Source organism: Solanum pennellii, chromosome 6, assembly GCF_001406875.1.
Source record: "Solanum pennellii chromosome 6, SPENNV200".
NCBI classification, from domain to species: domain Eukaryota; kingdom Viridiplantae; phylum Streptophyta; class Magnoliopsida; order Solanales; family Solanaceae; genus Solanum; species Solanum pennellii.
Window position 1 is genome coordinate 49175276 of NC_028642.1, and position 6213 is coordinate 49181488.

General features: G+C 28.4%; 1 long non-coding RNA gene across 1 annotated transcript; it reads left to right on the forward strand.

The window, feature by feature from the left end:
* The first annotated feature begins 1596 nt into the window (after positions 1-1596).
* Positions 1597-2328, forward strand: LOC107022545. Its single transcript, XR_001457126.2, has 2 exons — positions 1597-1762; positions 1890-2328. It is a non-coding gene; the product is annotated as an uncharacterized LOC107022545 (long non-coding RNA).
* Positions 2329-6213: the final 3885 nt, after the last annotated feature.

Consider the following 6213-nt stretch of genomic DNA (forward strand, 5'->3'; position numbering starts at 1 on the left):
AATTTGTCAACAGTCGAGACAATGTACAACTAAGTCATGTCGTCGTTGTCTCTACGATGCTGTTAGAGGTATCTACAGTTGCCGTCCCTATACAACACCAATATCAATTATCTCTTTGCTTTCATTTCACAAAATAAATAAAACGACTAATTAAGTTATGTTTCTAAAAGTAATCAGGACAATGTCGTATGTAATACTATTATTATATATATCAACATGATTTGTAATTTTAATTGTCAATATCATCATAGCCAATATCTTTTTATTTTCACCACTTATGGTATGGTATGGGTTGTGTTGGCCTACTTTTAATTTTGAATAAACTCTATCGTTATCAACATCTCGATTTCCTTTTTATTTATTAATAGTATATATAGTTTAATTTTTTGTCATATATATACTTGAGAAAAGAATAAGTATACAACTTATCAGGCCCTATAACAGACTATATATATTTATATATAATTACTGGCATTTAAATGTATATACTTAGCCATTTTATACTATGCTTCTTTTGATGTTTTGAATTGATGAATTTAAATTTTGTTTTTTTTTTCATTGTTAGAAGTACTCCACTATGCAAGTCATTTTCACTTTTCAGCTTAGAAGAAAAAGTAAGGTAGAGAGAGTTGAGAGAGAAGAAATCAAAGCCTTGTTTCATTTTAATTTTGGCATGTCGGCAAAAACTTAATACCCTAAATATACGAAAGGATTCGTAAATAAATATATTTATATCAACACTTAACCCTTTTGTAAGTTTCATTTACCCACAAAAATGTATGAGTAACTAAACTTTCAACTAATTTCCTTGCACATAAAACCCACAAAAATACTTCCATTAGGTTATAAATTTAATTTTATTTTGTTACTCCGATCCTATGAAGAGATTGTTTAAAGATTTTATCTCATATACCGTTTAATTGATAATGGCATAGTGTTAGTGTGAAAGGGAAAAGCAAAAAGAGGAGATGTAAGCCACTTGAATGAATACTCCAAATGTATGATGATGCCACTGAGACTGCCCATCATCCGGACTTATCCTCCCTTTTTGCACTTCAATCAATATATATATATATATATATATATATGCCCATTTATAATTTCATCAGAAGAAAATAATTTTATTATATGTAAAAGTGATTGTTTTACTAAGAAGTATATAAAATTAAAAGGCTATAAAATCAAATCTATCAAATATAACTGAGTGTATGGATTGATTTATTTTACTTTAGTTTTTTTTTAAAAAAAAGTTTTTAGGAAAACACCAAAAATGCTTTTAAATACTTTTTTAGACAGAGAAAGTACAAGAAAAAAAAAATACAAAAAGAAACAAAATTCAAAAGTTTCAACTATAGTTTTTTTTTTCATTCAATTTTTCACGTGACATACTTAAAATTACAAAACTAAATAACATATTTTACAGATTTTCAATTTTAGATCACGAAATCTAAAAACTTCTTTACTCTTAGTATATTTCGTGATAATTCAAAATAGATCACTTAATCTGAAACGGATGAAAAAAGTCACTTATAAAAAGTGAACCCGACCCCCACACCCCCATTTTATGGACAAGTTGTAAATTAGATAAGGCAGAAATATCGGAGAGAGGGGCCTATAAAATGATGGCCCTTCATGAACCAAAATATTGCATTGCCATAACACATAATTCTCCCACACGTATATATCTTTCTTAGCAATAATACTGTTGTCATGGCTCGTAGTTACGCTTTCTATTTCACTATTGCTCTTTTGATGATATCTGGTAAATGATTTATTCCTACCCCTCATTATATATCTTTTAATTTGATAATATGTGAATTTATATGTAAATCTTTCATACATCTGAAATAACAATGTCTATATATTAATTTTTATTTTTCTTCAAATAGTTTATTTGGATGAGTCTATAAAAGTGAAAGTAGATGCTGTGAGAGACGTATCGCGGACTCTAACAGAACTGAAATCAAAACTAAATGGCTATAACTTGATGGGTGGTTGCGGTGGATACTGTCGACAGAGTAGTGATTGTTATGTTCGTTCATGTCCCCGTTGTCTCTACGATGTTCTTGCACATACCTACGGCTGCCACTCGTAAACGATCGATCACAATATGTGCTTCTAAGTTCTATAGAATAAGAGTATATGTATGTTTGTGTGGTTTATTGCCTTCAATTAATTTGCTTTTGTGTTTATCTTTTCTCATTTAAGCGAACCACTAAGTTCTACTTCTACGTTATATAATAATAGAGGAAGGATAATGTATTGGCCTACAATATTTGTACTTTTGGTTTGGAATGGAAGAACTCTATAATTATTTTGCTTATGGAAGATTTGTTTTCTGTTTACTAAAGATAGTTATTGAAAGCTAGCTTAGTAGGGTTCATGAGGATGGTAAAATGATGTGGACAATAATAATATATGTATCCAAAATATGATTGGAGTTGGACCAATTAACATTATTGCAAATTAAAACGAATAAGGTTTGTTGGTGGATGTTTGTAAAATATAGTGTTTCACTGGTTTTGGGGAGGATTGAAGTTTTTAGGTTGGATGAGGGTAGTGGTGTGTTGGTAGGACTGCTCGACCTTAATCAAAGATTTCAGATTCGAACTCTGTATATAAAAAAAAAGTTATTGTGATTAGCACCACCTCTAAAATGGACCTAGCAGTGCGCGATCTAAATTTAATCAAAATTTTATATATATGCAAACACTAGACACTAAGAGGGAAACAAATATATACATTTGTATACTATATCTTAATGAAAATGTAGTTATTTCATCCTTCGCGTTACATGATTCATGAGTTATATTGTTCTCCCACTTGTTATGGTTTATTAAATATAATATAATTATTGGTTTGAAAGTTTTATCATTTTATTAAATCTAGTTTAGATAGATAAATAAGTTTTTTTGGACATGATGTGGAAATGAATATAACACTCTACTAATTAGTTAAAAGACTCTTGGATTTTTTTCCTTGCTTTTTTTTTTTTGCTCTTCTGGTGAACAGTTTTAGGCGAAGTGAATTGAATTTGAACATGTGAATATATAGTGTGAAATGGAAAAAGTTTCTTGAATATATATATATATATATATTGTAAACAGTTTTAGTTGAAGTGAATTGAACATGTGCATATTGTGAAATGAAAAGTTAAACGGAGAAAGAGCCTAAGCCACTTTTATATGAAAGGTACTGTTATATTTGTAGTTTATTATATATATGTATAGTTAAAATCCAGATCTATGACGATGACCACTAGCATGTGTCCCTTTGAGAGATCTCTACTAAAAATGTGCTCAACATCCACACTTATCCTCTCCTTTTTCTTGCATATAATTGATTCAACAAATATTGGTGCCTAATTATATAACTTAGTTAAAGACAAGCTGTGATTTTAATGTTAGGATTAAGTACTTACTGTTATATTAAAAATCTATAGTAAAGGTTTAAATTTTATTTCTTAACTAATATGTCCACCAAGTATAACTGAGGGTTCGAAAGTTCAGATGAATGTACATTGTTATTTAGAATGCAAAAGTCTTAATATTGGCTTCGCCTCTATGATTCGAGACACCTCAGCCCCTCGTGGGCCTTGCCATAGGTAAAATATTTACCTAATATTTAGATAGACAGAAATGTAACGGAGAGATGCCTATAAATTCATCGCCTTTCATGAAGCAAAAATATTTACTAACAATAACATTACATAATTCTCTCCAACTTAATTATTAGTAGTACGTAATACTATATTCTATATTTTCATAGCTCGCAATTACGCTTTCTATTTCACTGTTGCACTTATTATGATATCTGGTAGTGATCTTTTACTACAAGGGAGGCATGCAAATGAACTACATTTTTTCTTAACATAAGTATAAAGTAACATATATGAATTGTGTCTTTCGATCAAAAATTAAAGGAAGAGGAAAAAGGTCCCTATATGCCAATATTTGGACCAATATTGATAAGAAAATAGATGGAGTAATAGATTATTAGTAGCCAAATTTTTAAAAAGTTACTTAAATTTTAAGAAATCACAAAAAATATGTTGTCCCTGTTCGAGATGATATAACTTACTAGCACTATAATAAAAATAACTTTTAGCCGCATTAAATATAGGCATTAATAAAGAGTGTTTAAATCTTTATCGACATTAGTTAATTGTCATTAGAACCAATGTCGCCAAAAACTTTAGGGACATATACAAAGAGTGTTAATTGCCGCTAAAAATACATATTTAGTGACAATTATGAACTAATTGCCGCTAATGATCATTTTTATTATAGTATAGTATAAGTTATAATAAAATAAGTATTCCTTACGTATCAATTATTTGAAAACTCAAGGTTGAAGAAGACAATTACTGTGTATATCATCAGATATGTCAATGTACATCACATCTTTTTATATCATGTATATCATTGAAAATCTGTGTGATATACAACATGGTATACGTACATATGTAAAATAATTAGAGGCGGACCTGAACTCTCTCGGTAAAAAATTACGTTGTATATTTAGGTATTTTAAAAAAAATTATGTTTATATATTGATTTTGAACCTCCTGAATATAAAATTAGAGGTTGACTTAGTGATTTAAGGATCAAACAACGTAACTTTTTTTTTTTCTGAACCCTCTTAGTAGATATCTTGGATCCGCCACCGAACACATTGCCACGGAATATTTTGAACTCGTGACACTTGCACTCAAAGAAATATCCATGAATATGTCACGACTCAAATTTGTTGTCTAGACGCAATTGACCCCTAGGGTGCAACTATCCTTTCTTAGGCAAACCAATTATCTTGTATAATTTTTAATGATCAAACTCTCATGATTAAAGTGATACATAAATTATGTAATTTAAAAGCAACAAAACTAAATGAAGTGAAATGTCAACTATAGCTCAAAATTTTTTCTATACTGCCAAGTACACGAGTAAAAGACATCCTGCAAAACATAATGTTTCTTTGTTGTCCAAGTGTAAGAGATATGTTATGCTCGTTCTCCTTTATTTGCCGTTGAAAAGTTAAAAAGCAGATAAAATCGAAACTCTTTTTACTAGTTATATAAAGCCTAATAATATTAATAAAGATCAATTCTTAATTACCCTCCTCCTCGAATACCAACAGCAGTCATGCTCTACCACTCTCTTATACTGATACATCTTAAGATATACTAATATATTACATCGTTTTGTGCCCAAAAAGGAAAAAAATAATATGTGTTAGCGATATGTACGTATAAAGGACCGAAAAATAAATAGATTAGTTCACCATATTTGAGAAAATTGATATGGGAAGTGGTTATAACCTATATATTCCCTTCGTTCACTTTTCCTTATCACATTTTGATTTCCTCTAATTACTTTCATTTTATTATTATTATTATTATTATTATTATTATTATTATTATTATATATCTTTAATTTTACTTGTCACTCTTAATATATCAAGAAAAGATAATTATTTTTTTATATTTATCCTAGTACTCCTCTATCCCTAATTACTTATTCACTTTTGAATTGACACACCTAGTTAGAAAATAATAAATAGCATAGTGAGTTTACCATTTTATGTCTCTCAATTCTAAAGTTAATAAATTAAAAACTTTAAATTTTCAAGAAATTTTACGTTTTTCGAAGTAATTAATTGATGGTATAATAAGTAAAATAAATTGTCCTTTCTTGATTGTCAAAATGGGCAAGTAATTAAAGACAACTAATCCATCTGTCCCTAATTAGTTGTCCACTTTTTCTTTTATGGTTGTCTCTAATTATTTGTCCATTTTGATAAATCAAGAAAGAAAAAAAAATAATTTTACCTATTAGATCCTCAAATTAATTACTTTCAAAAAAAGATTTCTTGAAAATCTTAAATTTTTAATTCATATATTTCATAATTAATAGGCGTAAAATGGTAAACTAACTATGTTAATTATTTATTTCTTAATATGTGTAAAAATTTAAAAGTGGAAAAGTAATTAGGGACAGAGGGAGTAAAAAAATAAAATGGACAAGTAATTAATGACAATAGAAGTATTAATTACGTATTCATGAATCAATACTAAATAGAATGACTTTCACATATAACAAATACAAAAAATCATGCTTATATGTTATAACTATATTAGTTTGCATAGTTACGGCTATTCTATACATATACACAAAAGAAGTTTACTATTTCGATATATATATATATATATATATA